Genomic DNA, 19,068 nt, shown 5'->3' with positions numbered 1-19,068 from the left:
AAGGGGGCGTAAAAATAAAGCACGAGCTAAATACTATAAAATCCCGGACGAAAGAGTTTCGTGTTGCGGCAAATTAATTTTTTAAATAATTTCTGACAAGCTGATAACAATGTGCGCCCGGTTTAGCCCTTGGGTTGTGGCGGGAGGGGGGGGCGAAGGGGTCGGGCGAGCTCAAAGCGCACTCCGGGCGATGCAATTACGATACCTCGACGAACTTCATCAAGTCGACTGTTGCATTTTACGTTTTTTAGGTCAATACGACATTTTACAAAGGGCGCCAGCCAGCCCCGGTTTGGACGGTAACGATGGGGATGAGGCGGGCGGAATGCAGCAGAGGCGGTTCAATGCAACTGCATTGAAAACAAGCCGCGGCATCGAGCGCATCGATGCCCCGGGCGCTTATAATCGTTATGTTTAGTCGCTTGTGTTCCTGCATTTTCCGCAGTATTTACACTTCGCTGAAATCTCATGGAAAAATGATAAAATAAACAGCGCCGCGGCGGTCCGTCCCGCGCGGACGCCGGGATATCACGATATTTATTCTGGCTTTGTGTCGTCCTCCTATTTATAATGAACGCCGTTTACCGGTACAATGGCGCCGGTCCCATGCAATCCCTATAACCGGGGCTGTGTCCTTTGTCGGCCGGCTAATCGCTTGTCCTCCCCCCTACCACCGGCAATTCACACTTTCGGCTCGATCCCGATCGATCCGACGATATGTCTAAACGTTGCTGGTCGCTCGTTGGGTAGAAGGGGGGGGGGCGAAATGCGATCGCTGATTGGCAACAACCCCTCCGACCATTCAATCTTCCTCTGACTATTCAATGAGCACGAGAAACATTCGATTTGCAGTTTAACTGGCAAAAAGTAGTTCGCCGGCGTCCAACTGATCGGCTGATTCGATTATTATCGATTCACCTCGACGCCCGCCGCCCGCCGCCCGTCGACGTTCGACAAATAATTTGTGCAAAAGAGTTTATTAAAACTATTTACCGTGTCGAACACGTTTCCAGCCGCGTTATTTCCCCTCTTTTATCCATAACGGGCGCGGGCCCGTCACGGGCAATCTTCCGGCGATACATTTTATTTTCATATTATTGCATGCAATTAAACTGCCAATCTTTGTGCAACATAAAAATTTTCCGCGTCGTTTGCGAGAAACAAATTTATTTCCGCGTTTCGCTCTCGTCGTTCCCTCGGGGCTTTAAATCACGTGTACCGATACGCGACGATTAAAATCTCTCCCGGCCATCTTCGAGGTGCACGGATCCACGGTAACTGGCCCCGAAAAGAAATCTAGCAGGCGGGTAGACCTTGGACACCGTTTTCGCTCTCAGTTTTCTGCGTCGCGGCGACGGAGCTGTTAAAAGAAACAAGAAAAGAGAAAGAGCGAACAACGATTTTTCGGGGACAACAGGAAGGAACATATCGAACGTCCGGCATGAATAGACAATGGGTGCCAATGGGCGCCGAGAGCGTAAGCAAGTTTTTCTATGCCGATTCGGTCGGTCCGCGTGCACACTTAGGCAGTATTTGTTCCGTGCCGACCGTCGAACGACACGAATGATATTTGCTAGGAGTTGAACGGCAAACTAAACAGAATACAAAGTGCCGGGTCCTGTAGCGCGAGGTAAAGTGACAACCTTCGCCTGTTTCCAGGAAGCATAAGCTATCTCGGTGGCCTGTCGCTTCTGCCCGCAAATGTATTTTCATTGTCGTTTTATCCCTCCTCTCGCGCCACCAGCGTCGATCGACGCCCCAGCTTCTCGCGATTTCACCGTTGAGTTTGATTGTTTTTCGAATGAACAGGGCCGGCAGAGGGACGTCGCGGGGTGGAACAGCACCAGCACCAGCAGGAGGTGGAGGAGGAGGAGGACGAAATTATAAATAGACGACTGGACGGACGCGGCGGTGGTGTTCTATTACCTTTTCACGCGGCGAGCCGAGCGGAGCGGAGAGCCCGGACGCGCTCCTCGTAGATAGAAATTACGCGAAAGTTCACCGCTGTCGCTCGATTCGAGGTAAATTGATACAGGCTCGCGCATTGTCGGCTCTAACAACCGTCGAGTAATTTATTGTCAGCGAGCGTGCGCGTCTACCGCGCCACAATACCCCGTCGCTGCAACAAATACATACACCATTGTCCCCCTGCAGCACGGCCAGCCTACTATCGCGCAACAAACTAAGACACTCTGCCAACATCTACCGCCGCAAATTGCGACAACCTCGGCGGGAAAAATCTCTGCGAAAATTCATCCGTCTCCCCCCTCGCCGAAAAAGAAAAACCAAACGACGCGGATAATTTCGTTGGAACCAATTCCGCCGTGGCCATTGAAAATTGCGCTTGCGAAAATCTACTCGCAAAAATTACAGAGAAAAATTTACGGAAATCCCTGCTGAAAATTTCTAACGATACAAATATGTATCTTGCGCTTGATTGCACGGCGAGCGAACGTTGCATTCGATAACAATTCCAGACAGTTACGGAGAAACCGTGTAAAAATCTCTTCGATATTTATCCGATTAAAAAACCTTCGGGCAATGTTGATACGCGCGTTGTTCCGCAGCCAATCGCATGAACGTGGAAAATGGCACCTGCGAAAAATTACAGAGGCTAAAGAGAGATAAAATCGCAGCGACGAGGCTGAAGCTAGAAAGTTCATCGCAGGTCTGCTAAAAAAGTATTGCGACCAAAGGTCTCCGCAGAATTGTCTGCCAGAAAATAGCGACGAAAAACCCGCCGCGATAAATCTATCACAGATCTAAGAAATATTCCAATTAAAACTCTTCGCGCATTCGTTGATCAGAAAACGGCACCGACGAGTGCAAAACCCGGAAGTCCTCCGTGATATCAGTCGAGGACAGATCCGCTGCGTACAATTGCACGGTGTTCGACGGCTAAAAATCTCGCCGGTTTCCCCCCAAAAAATGTCCGTCGGGAGCGGCACGGCTAGGGACGAAGGGGCGCCGGTGGGTCTCGATAAAAAATGTGACGGAAGGTCCGGCGGCGAAGGGATTCAAGATTCAAGCCGCGGCGTCCTTCGGCCAACAGTGTCTGACCCGGGGAATTAGCGCCGGCAGCAACGATGCAGAACGTCGGGAATTGCGGGGACCAGTTTGCTGCAGGGGGGCCGCCTGCAACGGTGGAAGAGAATCGCGAGCGAACCGACTGAGCCCCGGTAAACAATCCAGACGGCGTCCACACGGTCCATCTCTGATTGCTAATGAATCCTAATGCTATTATGCATACAACAACTGAAAAAAAAGCCTTAGGTCCGAGAGAGCGACGGGAGGGCAGGAGTCGCCGGACCATTCGACCGTGACGTCGCGTCGTTCTCTTCACGCTGGCCCGCTTCGGCTCTGTCCGTTTGTCCGTCCGTTTGTCCTACTACAAGCGTGCACGCTCGCCTTTGTGCTCGTGGCTCTCGCCGGTTCGCTCGCTCGCTCGCTCGGCAGCTCGTTCGCTCGTTCGTTCGCTAGCTCGCGCGTCTGTGTACTTCTGGGACAAAGAGTTGTGCAAACACCAGTTTACCAACCGGGGGACACATTATTGCCCCGGACCCTGGCCGAGGGCAAGTTACCCGTCAGGCACTTCGTTAGCGCGATCCTTTTTGCTCGTTACCTTGCAGGTTTACTTCGACCTCGATGCGTTACGATCGTTACGATACCCGCGCGGACCTGGGGCCCAGGTCGGCCCGCCTGCCAAGAGGCTACGCGGAAGATTTTACATTAGCTGCTGTTGGCTTCTGGGTAGGCGAATTCGAGGTAGGACACTGTCGGCTGTCGGGAGACACATAGTGGTGCGAAGAAATTCGGGTATGGCAGAGCCGTCTTTACCGTCGACGAGTTTGTTACGCGTTCGAGGGAGACACCTGATTTCTGGGACTGTCGGGGTCGCTGTGTTAGTCGGCGAAAATATTGAAGCTTGGACGGGGGAATGCGTTGCGTTCTGGTTCGTAATTAGAGAGACTCTGGAACACGCATACACTGAATGGGAATAATCTTTCTATTCTTCGCGAACGATCAACCAGTCGGTTTAACAACTGGTTTATCAGAGAGAAAAGGCAACTGTGAATGGACGTTGAAATAACGCCAGAAACTATCGTTTCTGGTGGATGTGCGCGGGAATAAGTTACGGTGGCTTGAAAGAAGTGTTTGTACACCTTTTAAAACGCGATAGATATTTTAATACTGAATTAAATGACTCAGTTACTTTTTTTTTTAAATGATAGAGGAACTAGTCTGCTAGACGATGACTGAAATGATACTTTTTTTGAGCTTGCTGTTACTTGGAATGACAATAAAATAAAAATCTGTCGTTTTCTTGCATTTTTATCTGAGCTTATAACGAAAGTTTAAAAAATGTCGCAGTTCTCGGTAGCTTATATCTATGTTGAAAATTTGATCGAAATCGGTTCACGTTGCTAGGAGTTACTATAAATTGAAGCTCGAAAAAATCGCAGTTTTATCACGATTTTTATCACCGAAAATTGTAAAAAATCTGCAGTTTTTAAAATCCTTCAACGCCTCTAGCTCGACTCCGTGTAAACCGATTTCGATCAAATTTTCAGTAGGCATATAAGTTATCGAGATCTGCAAAAGGCATTTTTTAAACTTTCGTTATAGGCTCGGATAAAAACAGTAAAAAGACGAGAGTTTTTAATCTTTTCTTTAACAGTAAAATAACAGCAAAATTGAAAGATGTACGAGTACTTTTCTGGTCCACCGTACACACTGTATTATATATTTCATCATAATGTAATGCAATGTTCTTTATTATAATGTAAAAAACAAGTTTACCATGTACGAAACTATGTAAGAAACTCTAAGACTCGACTGTAACTTTAAGACCAATGTTCCTCGACGCGTTTCAGCCGACCGTTTTTTTCCGGACTGACTTCCCTAGCTTGAGAAACAACCCTTTGTGCCTAAACGGCCAATCCCATACTCGCGGCGTTATCGTTGCATTAAAACAGTCTCGAAATAGCGAGCAGCGAACGCGATAAAATGTACTTCGCCGTTCAACCAATAAAGTAACCTGCTCGTGTACCGTGTAATTCGCGGGGGTGTGTGGCCGAAGACGGTCCCGCGAGCGTCGTAATTCCGTAAACACCGAGTTATCGGTTTTATTGTCAGCGTGTGCTCTACGGTCTCCGGCCGAACAACAGCAACAACCGGGGCGCACGTAACGCGCATTAATGCGAACGAGCAGCCGCGAAGTAAGATTGGCGAAAAGCGGGGGTCGGGAGAGCGAGCGTATATCGTGAGGTAAGCACGCGATGACGTGATTCTATCGATTATTAAACGAATAATATGCAGTCGCTCGCACTGCCCTGTACCATGTGCATCGAACCACACAGGCAATTTGGGTATGCATCGTATGCATGAGTTTATGATCGCGCGAAAATCCGGAATGTTCGGCACGGAGTGATACGATGGAAACGAAATAGAGTTCCCGCGAAACTAATTTCATGGAACGGTTACAACCGACGCCTCGAAAATGCCGCGCCCTGTGCCCTCTCTCGCTCTCTCCCTCCTCCACCCCCTCTCTCGCGATTCTAAAATTAGGAGTTACACGAACGCGAGGGCTGCGAATCTTTTTTTCCTCCTTTTTTTCACGTTCGCGTTCCCACCCCTAGCCCCTCCCCATCCCTCCCCTCCTGGCATAGGGGTGGTCCTCTTTTACGCGACGATAGACAACGCGTGATCGGGCCGGACTATTTTTCCGCCGCGGAGCCGACCCCTTGTTCACGGGATTCCACGTTCTTAATTTATTCCGCGCGACAGGTTAACCCTTGCCGCGCACTGATTTCACAGCGGTTGTCGAACGTTTTGGTAACTGGTTGCCAAAGATTAACGCGCAACAAAATACGTTCAGATGTATTTTATCGTTTCGGAATTGTACGCTCTTGATTGTAAATGTTGGAACTCGATTGGGACATTGGACCCAATGTTGCTAGAAAATTTGGGATACGAACGAACATTTGATACATCTTAATTTTTCACTGTTCCTAAAATTATTTTGATTCTGTTGGAATTTCTCGGATTGATACTTGGCACTTGAGGCGTTTATATATAAATAATTTATTCGATTTAAAGTATTGATTGAAAGAGGACAGAATTTTATCCCGGCTTTAAACAAACGGAACAACATTGGTATTTAATAGGATATTACTAGAAATCTGCACCACGAGTCTGACTCGTTAGAGTACGGCGTGGGGGTTAAACCCACGTTTTGTTAATTTAATGCGCCATCGGCAGATTTTCGAGGAAAGAGAGCGGCGCCTCTGTTTGGATAAAATTGCGAAATTCAGCCCTAAAGTATATCGCGCGCGAAAATCGTTTTCCTAATCGACGGAAGCGAGCGAGAACAGGCGTCGGGGTCGCCGATATTTTCGAAAGTTCGCGGAATCGGAGCGGAGCGAGAAGAGTCGACGTGTGCAGTCTGAATGCGGATCGATCATCCGGTCGGCTGATCGAAAGACACTGATCGCGGAGGGGGGAAAGGGAGAGGGTAGAAGCGAAGGGTCGGCCGATTTATCGCGAAACGGGAGAAGAATCGAACGGAAGAACGCCGCGGGGTCTGTGCAGAGGCCGCGATGATCCAACGCCACCCTCTCGAGGGGACGAACGGGGAGCGGAGGGGCGAGGCGAGGCGACGCGAGGCGAGCGAGAGAGCGAGAGGGTGCAACAATAGCGAGACAGTTACTGTCAACACACTCGGCGCACATTAGTTGTTTCGCGGAAGCGGCTAAAATGTAAAACGAGGAGATACTCCGGGAACAAAAGGAGGAACGTTGGAGGTGGAAAAGGTATAGGATCAATACAATAGTATATTTGTACAGACCGACTGATGAGGGGTGGTGCCTCGCGAGTGGGAGGCACGGCTCGGGGTCGGCTGTGCCAGGGGGGATGGGAGACGTGTCTGTTGTTTACCGTGGAAAGGGCCAGAGGGTTGCGGAGGTAGGAAAAAACAAGCAAAGACGATAGCGCTATAATAGGTCTCCGTGCTGCGACAAACCATTCCTGCCACGTGAATCGCTCGCTGGAACATCGGGGTTCTTATTACGACAAGTAGAAACATCCCTCATTATTGTATTGGACGATCTGTCCGTAAATAAACCGGTCCTCCTTCCTTCGCCGGTTATTTTTAGGAAACCGAAAACTCGCCGCGTTCGAACAGAAATCACGGTCTAACAATAATTTCTTGTAGATAATAAGGGCTCCGGGATAGAAGAGAATCGCTTGCTATTTCTATCTTAATCGGCTGGTTTTAGGTAACCGAAAACTCGATATATTTACCCGAAAATTAAATAATACAGTTAGCAATTATTTCAAGGTAAAGGTTCGTACAATCGAGTCAACGCTAGGTTCGCGTTATCGTCGAATTGTTAATAAATTAAGCTTTTCGTTCGCGATCGTTCCGATCGCGAAGATACATTTCTCAGTTGTTTATTTAATTTATTTAACAATATTTGCGGCAAATATCGCAATAACACGCGTTCGAAATTAGAATAAATGTCTTGCTGTTACTCTTATAAATTGCTTTTATAAGTTGCTTTCGGTGCATCGTGATTCCAGCGTTGAACAGAAAGAGCATAAAAGATGAAGACGAAGTTCAGCGTAAGTTTAGCATAGCTACGGTTAAATTGTGTCGCTTGAAAAATCGTTCGGCAGTAATGACAGAAGAATCAGGGGAGCGTTAGCTACCGTAACGATCGGGACATAGTCGTTGCTTTAAACAAACTTTAAAACCCAGTGGGACGGCAACATGTTGGTTAAAAACACAATGAAAAAATGATTAATTCGAAGTTTGCTCCGATCGGGGAACTACAGTGTTCTAGCGCGACTGTGGTCTTTTCTGCCAGTTTAAAGTTGAAGTTCCCAGGTTCGTTTCACCGGCGACAATAGCCTGCCTTTAGACCGGCGTGTCAGACGCATCGTTCCGCGGAAAAAGTTTGTTCGTTCGCGGAAGGGGTTATTTACGAAGCGAACGTTTTAATACACTCTCGCGGCAGAAGTTCCTCATGTTTTCCTAATCTGTTGACAACGCGGCGAAGAAAACTCTTGCGGCTATAAACGCCGAACGAGCGAAACGCGCGCGTTCACTCCCGCTAACGCTGCTCCCGTTCTATAGACGCGAACCGTGTTTTATTGATCAAGGTCGCGTAATTATTGTGTTTAGGGTCAGCAAAAGTGGGGGAGTCGGAACGTTTTTCCTGTAGCTCTAGTACACACGTACGTATTCGGGTCAACAACGGCCGATTTAATCTGCGACGGGGGACGCGAGCTAGTGGGTCGGAATTGAAACCCAGATCCCTTTCTCGTCGTTCGGCAATTATACTAACAAATTAACGCGCTACGATCAGCGGCCTGGTCGCGTCGGAATCGCTGCGCGGCGCTCGAAAATCGCGGACGATCGTCCGAAAAAATTTCGGCGAACAGCTCGACTCGATGATACGTTAATTAGTTTCGAACCGAACTCTACGGTAATGTCTCCCTAATTGATGCTCAGATTGCGTACAAAATTGGACAATTTGGGAAGAGGAGACACGATTATTCGAGCCTTGTAGCCCATTTTTGTAGTTATCGACAATTCGTAACTATAAAAGTGAACCGCGAGGATCGAATAATCGTATCTTTTCTTCCTAAGTTGTCCATTTTTGTGGACAATCTGAGCGTCAATTAGAGAGACATTGTTGTACCAGGATACGTTGAAATACTTCGACGATTCTTGGAATCGACAAATTTTCTTCTGGTCCGCTTCCATAAAATCGCAATATTTAACGCTCTTTTCAGAGTGAAATTAATAAACAGGGATTAAAGAAGAAGACACGTTGAAATAATATTCTGCATCCCTAAAAATTCACACGTATTCGCTTGGAAAGATTCTCTATAATATCTATAATCTATAAACGAATTAAATGAACGCGGAGCAAAATAAATAAATTAACTCTACGTTGCGTAAAAATCGCGGACGTCTTCCAGGAGACAAATTGTACAAAATTCGAATAGACAGTGTATCAAAATTAAAATGACCGAGAACCAAAATGGAGACCTTCGGGTAATTGCAGGCCTCGAGAAATCCAGCGTAGAAAATTCTAGGCAATTTCAGCGTGGATTTCGCAGCGTGCCGGAGCGAAAGGTCGACAAAGGGGACAGAAGGAGAACGCGAAGTATCGAAAATAATTGCGGGGCAGGATCGAGAGCGAAAAGTTCCGCCGATAATCAGACGATCGACGGGTCCGAGCGTCAGCCGGCTCGCATATATGTGTACGCGGCCTCTCCAAATCATTATGTCATATCCACTTCATTTGTCCAACCCTATCACGTGTATCCGTCCATCCGTGGGTGCGTGCGCGCACTTGCGTAGCTAACCCCATTGAATGGAACGTATACACAGGCATCCGCTCACTCGGCCAGAGCTTTTTCGCTTTTTGTTTTTTATTCAGGATTTTGCCCCGCCAAACAACGGCTCGCAAGCACAAAGGGTTTCCCGCGTTGCAAGCTGCGCGGGCACGGCGCGGCCCGGCGCGGTATCATTAAACAAAAATGAAAGACAGGGCCTAATTAATAGTGTTGTCGGGTAACCGGCGCTCGTTCGCCTACTCGCTCGCTCGTACGCGCGCGCGCGCGCGTTCCCGTTCGTACTGGGACTGCAACTACGCGCGTCCGGTCACGCTTAAAGCTCGCATGGAACGGCGTGTCCATAAATAATAGCGTGACTGCAAATATTCGTTTAATAAATAAGCCCACGATTCGCTGATAATCGAGCCGGATCGTAATTAATCAGCGTTATCAGGCCGGCTCTCGCCGCGGCGCTTTGTAACTCGAGAGGGTCGAGGACTCCCGGCAAAAAATAGTTTCGCGTAATTCATCAACCGGTCGTCGTCGTCGTTGTCGTAGTCGTTCGGCCGGAGAACCGCGAAAATAATCGCCGGACGGCGCTCGGGCTCCCGATTCGCTCGGATTCTTTCGGCGAGCAATGGTTGGGATCCTGCGGTCGTCGATCCAGAGAGAGCGTTTCAAACGTATATTTCGTCGCGTTATGCCAGCACAGCTGGCCTCTTCGAGTTACGCGGCAATTAGCAAATATGCAATAACTATGATTAGAGTAACGGTATCGCAAATAGAATATTTTCATTTGACAGGTATGTAATCTGTGACGCGGCAGAGGCAGAGGCAGCGGCAGAGGCAGAGGTTGATGCAGAGGCAGATGCAGAGGCGATAGCGGGAGAGCGCAGGGAGAGAGAGAGAGAGAGAGAGAGAGAGAGGGAGAGAGGCGACGTGTCCCGCAACAAAGAGCTCGGTTTGCAAAATGAGGATCGAAAATCAAAGCCCACTTAATAACGCGCTGATGATATCATTCGCGCTCGCACATTTCGAGCATCGAAAATGTCAGACGTTGAGGACCATCGAGCCGATAATGTATTTTTGATTAAGTGGCCCGGGTAATGGTAATAAATAATAAAACGGAACACTTGTTTACAGGCGACCGCAATTGAAATCGGAGCCCCCGCGACCGGCTAATAATACAGATATGGTAAATACCATATCGCGAAGAATGATTACCGATATCCGCCCCCCCCCCCCCCCCCCTCCGACGCCGCATCGACCGGCTCGCGTTGCCAGCCCGAAGAAGCATATTCGCTCGTCGAAAATGTTATTAATGAAATTTCATCGATTCGCCGGCGCGGAAAGAACGGGGCGATATACATCCAACGATGTATCCTCGGAGCCGTGCAACCCGCGGAACAACGTCTAATCGAGTCGCGATGACGCCGAGCTAGGAGTCGATTGAAAGCGACAACTGTATCGCGATCCCCGACAAAAGCGGCTCCCCTCCTCGAACGGGGAGAAGGACGGGGCTTCCCACGGGTCCGCTCGTCAATGGGAACGAGGTTCCACCTGTACGTCGGCCGGGAGAGACCTCGTCTGGGGGGCCTCGGTTCAACGACCTTGAAACGAGAAAAAGGGGGATGAAAGTAACGCGTGTGTCCGCAGCCGAAGGTACGATCTCAAGGGGTTGCGGGAGAAAATTCGGTGACAGTATCTCAATATACCCCGGGGAGGTATTCTAACGCGCGCGAGAAATCCGCAGGAAGGGTAGCCGGATCGCAAAGGACCCGAATCTCGACGCGGACCCCCTCCCCCTCCCTGCTACCACGATTCCTGGCACCTTTCTGAAATAATCCTCGCGGACGATACGCGGGGGCGCGAGAGGCTGGCTCCCGCGGGGGTGTAAGGGGCTGCGGGACGCGCGACTGTGCGTGCGAGAGGACCGGTAGAAGGGTGAAACTTACATATGACAAATTCAACGCGCTCCTTCCTGTCCTTTCTTCCTTCCTGCCGGCACTGACACCTATGGCCCTGGGCCACGCTCCGCTATTATTATTTTCATTCCTTCCCGCATGTCTGTCTGTCTGTCTCCTCTGTCTGACTGTCTGGCTTCTGCACCTTCTCGCACCCCCCGGGGGCCCCACCCGAATCTCTTTTTCGGATGTTTTTAACCACCTTCTCGCACCCGACCCGGCCCGGCCCGGCACAGCCCGGCCCGAAACCTCTTTCCACGTACGTGGCTCGCCTCTCTCTTAGTTTTCCGCGCCGCGCCGGGAACACGTGACTGCGGATCCTCAGGACATCGGCGCTGCCTTTGTGCGACGGAAAGATTCCTCCCGACACGGGACAGAGAACGCCACACTCGGTCAACCACCCCGGCACACGCGTCACTTCGCGCACACGCTGCTGCCGTCTTCTTTGCCGTTTCGTTCTCGGTCCGTTCCGAAGATCGGACCGACTCGACGTGATTCGGAGGCTGTCCGCTGACTCGGTTAGCCACCCACAAGCAGGACTTTGTTAAGGATTTCTTAAGGATTATGTCAAGGTTATGTCTAACTGTTGTACGAGAGTCAATTTCATACGCATAAAACGCACTTTGTCATGTAAAATGGAAATACCATGGATCAGAGAAATTAATTTAGATTTACGGTTAAGATGGCTTCGAGAGTGCAAAGGGTTAAGGATTTCTTAAGGATTTTTAGAGATACTGACACACGCTTTTGGGTGCTTCGTAAGAATGATTCGCTGCTCCGTTCACCTCTGTATTTGTCGCTTTTACTCTTGTTCTATCCTGAAGATTAGTCGAACAGGGCTTGTTCGATTCAATTGAAGATTGTTTAAGGGTTATTTTAGGATTGGTTATGGTTGCTGGATCGGTTAGACTTCGAGTATCGTTTAAGAGTCGATAGGTCTGTTGCTGGTTCAAGGATCATTGAAACAGCTGTTGACTCGATCAACTACCCTCGAGTAGGGCTTTCGGGAGTATTTTCTACAAAATTAACGCGCTTCTGGATAGTTCGCGACAGCGTTTCATAGAAAATTTCTGTTACAGGGTTTCTGTCACGGGGTGTAGACTAGAGCCGACCTATTGTAACAGGAGCGCGGCGAAGGGGTGGTTCTAATGCATCGATAATTTCGAGCGATCTCGAGGAGACAGAGTCGGTTTTTTGCCGACAGGTAGCCCGGTGGTCGCGATCGCCGCGGGGAACGTTATTAAAAGAGGGTCGAACACGAGGCACCTGCACTCGAGCGGGGGTGCGTAACCCCTTGAGGACTTAATAAGAAGGGTAATAATAACCAATTTTATTGAACGTCAGTCCGTTTCTTTGATATACCGGCTCGGCCGCACCGAACGTAAGCTCGCATTAATTTCCCGGCAAATAACCGGGATTCAGAGGAGGCGAGGGGTTGATATCGCGGCGGAGCTCTCTCCGGCCAGCGATGGCTTGGCTTCGCTCGGCTCGGCTCGGCTCGGCGCGGCGTGGCGAGAGCCGGATACCGTACGTGTCCAGAAAATACGGTCTCCCGTCTCCGTGGAAAATAATGCCATCAATATAAAAAAGGCGACCCACCGCGACGCGGTAATAGAAACCGATTTGTCAGGAAGCTTTTACATTTCGACGCAGTGGGTTTCGCATCTGATAGCCCGTTTTATCCCGCGGGACCCTGTGTGTCCCGTGTACCACGGCCCCTCCGCCGCCTCGGCCGGCCGTTTTCAGGCTACGGTACAGGGAATCACACCCCCGCCCTCCCCGCTCTGTCTCTTCGGGGCCGCGTCTCCGCCGAGCTCGGCCGTGTGTCCGAGTCATCCCCCCTGGCACGGCCAATTCCTCGTCTTCCTCGCTTATAAAGCCCGGTAGATAGGGAATCTTGTAAAATGGCCCGGCGAAAAGACAAATATTACCGGGGATCACTGACAGTGAGACGCGATTTATTTTCCGGGATTCCGCGCAGCTTCGACGACGACACTCCTGGATACCACACGTCCGATAGCCTAACCTGGATCCAACCTAGCCCCACGACTTTCGGGAAACTCGTGTTAGCTGGCACACGATGCGTAAGGATTCGGTGTCCCGAAGCTGGTTACTGCGAGGGCTGCAGTTGCAAATATTTTCTTCCCTGCTTCAAAGTATGCTGAATATTTTGAACAAAATTTTTGTTATGCAAACAGTATCCTATTTTGAAGAGCACTTATTCGGCTTCAATTTGAGCTAAATAATGTTAGAAAATTCCGACGGGAACGCGTTTTATAATTTTCCTAAAATCACCCTTCAAAATTCGACTTCTCAACACTATAAAGTATGCTGAATATTTGGAATAAAATTTTTGTTATGCAAACAGTATCCTATTTTAAAGAGCACTTCTTCGGCTTCAATTTGAGCTAAATAATGTTAAAAAATTCCGACGGGAACGCGTTTTATAATTTTCCTAAAGTCATCCCTCAAAATTCGACTTCTCAACACCCGACGAATCGCACCTATTGACTAAAAAAATGTTCTCTCGTCATTTTCTCGATCCGTAGAAGTTGCGCTAATTTTTCCCAACGAATACAGTCTCGCGGATAGCCCTCCGATTTGTTCCCAGACGAACGAACGTGCCGCAAACCCGTGGACCACTTTCAATAACCGAAATACCGGTGCCCCTCGATCGACGAGGTTCGCAATTTAACCTCCCCTTCCCGGCGATAAGGAGCCGCATCTTTGATCGTATTATTATCCAGCCCGTATGGAGAAAGAATCGCGATCTACGCGGCGCGGCGCGGCGGATCGACCCGTTTTAAAACTTAAAGCCCGTCCATTCGCGATGCTCGTGGGAAGGGCGCGGTGGCGCGTAGAATGGCGGAAAAGCTCCGCGGCGAGGATCGCGGGGGTGGGTTAAGGGGGCTACTGTTAATTGAAAACTACCGAAAAGCACAATTGCAGGAGAATTATTTCTATTCATTAGCCGGTTGGTCGAGCCAGCCGCCGAAAAACTTTTCCTCGACCAGGCGTTTTTTCCTCCTCTCTCCCACACCCCCGCGGCCGACGGCTCCTCGTGGCCACCCCCGAGCCGCGCCCCGCCGCCACCCTCGAGCACCCCCTTCTATCCGACGGTCGCGCGTGGCGTAATTATGTAACATAAATACAATCCCTCTCGCGACGTAATTTTTGCGGTATAAGCTCAAAAGCCCGAGCCCCAACCCCGCGCGTCCACGCGAGCTCGAGCCGAGCCAGGGCGGTCTCTCCTCTCTCTCTCTCTCTCTCTATTTTTCTCTCCTTCTCTCTCCTTCTCTCTCTCTTTCCTCTCAGCTCTCCCCCGGCCACCGGCGGAGAAAGAGAGAGCTTTTTCAGGAACGCTTTCGCAAATCAATTTATGGCGTAACGCGGACGTTCTCATTGTCCGCGGCTAGTAGCCGACGCTCGCCTCGTGGCTAAACCTTTTGTAACACCGGCGGCCATTGTTGTGACAGAAAATTATATCGTAATGCTTATTTATGGAAATTCGGTGCCGGCCTTTGTCGCCCCTTGTCAAGTATTAAATGCAAATGGCCTGGTAATGGCGTTTCTTTCCGAACCGCCTGATTCATTAGCCCGACAAATTTTTGTTCTCCCAAGACGAAGCTGTTGCTCGCACTCTTGATCGGTCGACATCGCTGGAAACAATCGCTGCAAAATCGTGTCGATACAGAGACCCTTAACCCTTCCGAAGGAACTCTTCGGAAACTATTATTCTCAAGATTACTGGTCTGTCGAAGATTTTTGTTGTTAATCTCGTTCGATACGATAACCTTCGATGAGAAGAAAAATTAATACAATGCAACGAGACTTTACTTATTTTATTATTCCTGAGCGGAATGAGCGTTTAGTATCGCATTCCAGCTTGCAAACTTTGAAAAATAAGCGTCTACGAACGGTAAATTCTCTGTAATTGACGCTCAGATTGTGAATGAACAATTTTATGTTAAGAGGAGATACGATTATTTGAGCCTTGCGGCTCGAATGTATATTCTATAATTATTGACAATCGGTGACTATAAAAATGCGAGGCTCGAACAATCGTATCACCTCTTCCAAAATTCTCCACTTTTGTGGACAATAATCAGTGCGTCAATTAGGAAGAATTTACTGAACGCAATTGCGATCGGGTCGACATCGTTCGAGATAACAAGTTCGAGATAACAATTCGCTGGTTCCGGGCGTCGATTTTTTAGCGATCGTGTGGCACCGTCGAAACGAAAGAACCGCGTGGAAGATGCTTCCGGGAATTCCGGCGGGAGTATTTTCGTCAGTCAATGAATTTACAGCCCCTCTTTACCGAGTTCACCCTTAACCGCTTAACGAGAACTGCTTCACGGCACGTGAGAAAAAAAAGCTAACTGGTTCGGCGGTAGGTGGATGGGGGCGGGGGCGTGTAAGCGGTCTTGAGGGGTGAATTAGCGCGAAATAAGTGCAGAAGAGCTTCAACAGCCTAGGGGTGGGGAGGTGGGCCGAACGATAGAACCCGGGCGCAGCTTTTCGTTTCGCGTGTACGTGCACGTACACGCGAGCCGGTCCTGCGTGTGCGAGCCCCCGTAAGAACGTCGTAAGGGGTGGGTTTCGGGGCCGAGGGCCGCCGAACGAGACGATACCTAACCGGGGCTGGCTACGGGAAACCATGCCGCAGAAAGCCGAGCGTGGAAGCGAGACAGCGGAAAACGACGTAACGCGCATAAAGTAAATTGCCGCGAAATCTGCGCGGGCCTCCAGAACGGCGCGGATAAGCGAAACAAATAAAATAAGAGCGAAAGACGAGCCGGGAGGAGATAACGCGGGAAGAGGTGAAAAGGGTACCGAGGGTAATGTGATTTAAGGGCTGTAAGGCACTGCATTTCAAACGGCCGCCGAAGGGACTCGGCCTTTTCGGGAACCTGCCACGCTGCGATTTTCCGGGGACCCTTTAGCCCTTCCATTTTGTATCCAGCAATTGCGGAATCTTCGAAACTCCGAGGCCGGCTGCTAGGTACAGTAATTTATCCTAGAAATTTTAGGTGGTCGGAATTAAAACCGGCAGATCCGTAAATACGCTAAGTCGCGATTTTTTTAGCTTCGCGGCTCGTTTTTTATAAATATTCAGGGCAATCGGTATAAAAAGCCAGCGAATATGTACACAGCCGGATGCGTAGTAATGCTAGGGAAATTCACAGCAACCCGATATTTGGCATTTCCGGGAGAAATTATTGCACTATCGAATATTCGTTCACTTTACAGCGACGCACCCTCGGATGGCAAAATCAGCATAAAAAACTTAAAAAAAAATGGATTGCCCGGTAAGAAGAGGAATCTAAAGATCGAACTCGTATCGGCCGACAATCTCGGTTCCGATTGGACAGCCCGAGTGCCGCGAGTCCGGCAAAACGGCACGCTTTATCGGGCGTAAGCGGGTTTCCCTCGTTCCGTGGAATCCGTGCTCTCCACGGATGCCAGCGAGCGCGTTAATTGCGAGAAACAGGAAGCGCGGGAAACTAGAAAACAGAGAGCGTAACGGCGTGGTTTATATCCACCCGGGCGACGCTCTTTTTTGTCTCGTTTTCTCGAAAGAACACTCGGCGCCAAAGTGGGAGCTAATAACATAAACGAGGAAGCGGGCCGCGTGTTGCTTTCCTTTTTCCCTGCTGTGCGTGCTCTCGACCGTGCGTGTGTCTGCTGCCCGTTCCTTTTTTTATTTCGCGCTCGCAGGAGAGACCGAGACGGAGAGCGAGAATACGAGCGCGCCCGAGAGAGAGAGAGAATGTGAGAGAGCGAGGGAGAGAGAGAGCGTTGGCCCAGCCGCCGCGTCGCCGCGCCGCGGCGCGCATAAAGTGGCGAATATGGGGTGTGAAATGCATGTCGGTTTCACGGGGGTTGCCTGGGACGGTAATAGGCGAGGGGCAGAGAGGACGGGGGCCGCAGGGGGGGAAGCACACGCGGAGTCCGGGAGTCGGGTTCTGGAGCGGGCTCGGGTTGCACGAGTCAACTTGGCCGCTCATTGGCTACTTGCCGGCGACCGCCGCTCGCGAAACATTAGTATTCTCTGCTAATTAAAATGTAACTGAAATTGTAATGGTCTGCGTGTGCCGGCGATACGGGAACGACGAAACGCGGCGGTTGCGGGGGTGGGGCCGCCGGCCGCGCCGACGGTGCCGGGGAGCGTTACACCGTGCACACCGGCTAACGGACGATGTGTGCTTTTTCATGCTCGGCTTGTGGACTGAATAGAGGAAAACGTCCGTTCTGGAAAAAGACTGCGTCGCGCCGGGATTGTTCCTATTACTTTTGCCCGGACGTATTATGAATATTGTTGGGACGCGGGGCCGCCGCGCCGCATCGCCGCCGCACGCCACCGCGGAGAATCCGACGACTCTGCTCCGCGCCCGTCGACACATTTCTCAGATTCCAACGAGAGCTCCCTCTGTGTCGTTCGACTAATTCTTCCGGAATTTATCACCCCCTCCCCCTCCTCCCCGATGTACGGGGATGTACGAATTAAATGGAATTCGAGGCATTTATTTATTTTTCTTCGCGCGACGTTTGCGCGAACTTGGCAGACCGCTTTCGTTCGAATCTGTTTGTCGATCGAATGAAGATCGAAGAATTTTTAGCAAGGATTCGATCGCCGATCGGATTGTTATTGCACAAGATCGAGGGTTCGACGGGGACAGCGATTTAACAGCGACCGAGTCGACGAGGGACTTAGACATTGGGACCTAACGGAGTTGAAGATCGAGATGGAGGGGGGTGAAGAGGCATTGGAATAATATTGTATAATACTTGGTAAGTCGTAAAGTTCCCCAGCTTCTTGGCCGAACGGAATTCCGAAAGTTTCGTATCGACGCTCGTACCAACAAATGCGATTATCGATGTCTCGCATCGTTCATCCCCTAAACCGGCGGGGAGTAAAACGCGCTCACGACCCCACGCGTTCGTTCAACCCTCTCGCTCGGTTCCGAACGGTCTCCCCGGGTACTTTGTTTTGGAGCTCGTCCAAAAATAATATCGCGCGGATTAAGCTCGATATAAGATATCGGCGAAAGTACGTGGAAAACCGACGCGGAACAATAAAAACAGAGGGAAAAAGAGAGGGAAACAGAGATAGAGAGGCAGAGAGAGGAAGAGAGAGAGAGAGAGATAAAAGAAATGGAAAAATACAGCGATGCGTCTCGTTCGAGAAATATCGTTCAACTCACATTAACGAGCCATGTCACCCTGTCTCAGAAGCCTGGGAAGAATACACCACTGACCTGCAACAAAAAGAAACCATCGATTTGTAAATGCACAGGTTCGAAGCTTCGATATTACCGTAGAAAGCTAGGATATAATTTATAGATAATTTCAGCGAAATATAATTCGGCTGAAAAATTAACGCTGGATCCGCTTTTACTTTTAGAGCTCGGCAGACTCGGCGTTAACGACAGCGATTGAAACGAATGCCACGGGAGTTTGAGAATCGATGCTGTTCGCGTGCAGCTCCGCTGAAAAATAATTCGGCGTTAATGTAGCCGGGCTGGATCGAGGCGCGCGCGTTTTCTTAATTAAATCCGCCGGCTCCTAAACTTGAATCGTGGGTAGGACAATGTGTCCGCGATATTTAGGGGTGGTCCGTCGAAAGCCATTCGACGCGGTATCCTTCGACTGGACTCTCGCGCTCGACGGAGACCGGCGAGCGAGCGAGCGAGAGAGAGAGAGAGTGAGAGAGAGAGAGAGAGAGAGGGACATAGAAAACCCGCCAATGAGG

At 49.9% G+C, this 19,068-nt stretch overlaps 1 protein-coding gene across 16 annotated transcripts in view; it reads right to left on the bottom strand.

The window, feature by feature from the left end:
- Nucleotides 1–19,068, bottom strand: part of FoxP (forkhead box transcription factor P) — a 335,444-nt gene that overhangs the window by 215,857 nt on the left and 100,519 nt on the right. For 4 of the 16 annotated variants that reach the window (XM_033467566.2, XM_076521083.1, XM_033467565.2 and 1 more), the window contains exon 2: nucleotides 18,521–18,574. The exons of the other annotated variants lie outside the window; for them this stretch is intronic. The gene's annotated coding sequence lies outside the window, so the exon portion shown is untranslated. The remainder of the gene's footprint in view (nucleotides 1–18,520; nucleotides 18,575–19,068) is intronic. 16 annotated transcript variants of the gene reach the window in all.

This window comes from Megalopta genalis, chromosome 4, assembly GCF_051020955.1.
Source record: "Megalopta genalis isolate 19385.01 chromosome 4, iyMegGena1_principal, whole genome shotgun sequence".
NCBI lineage: Eukaryota > Metazoa > Arthropoda > Insecta > Hymenoptera > Halictidae > Megalopta > Megalopta genalis.
The sequence above is the reverse complement of the archived record's forward strand: the minus strand, read 5'-3'. Positions and strand labels throughout refer to the sequence as shown.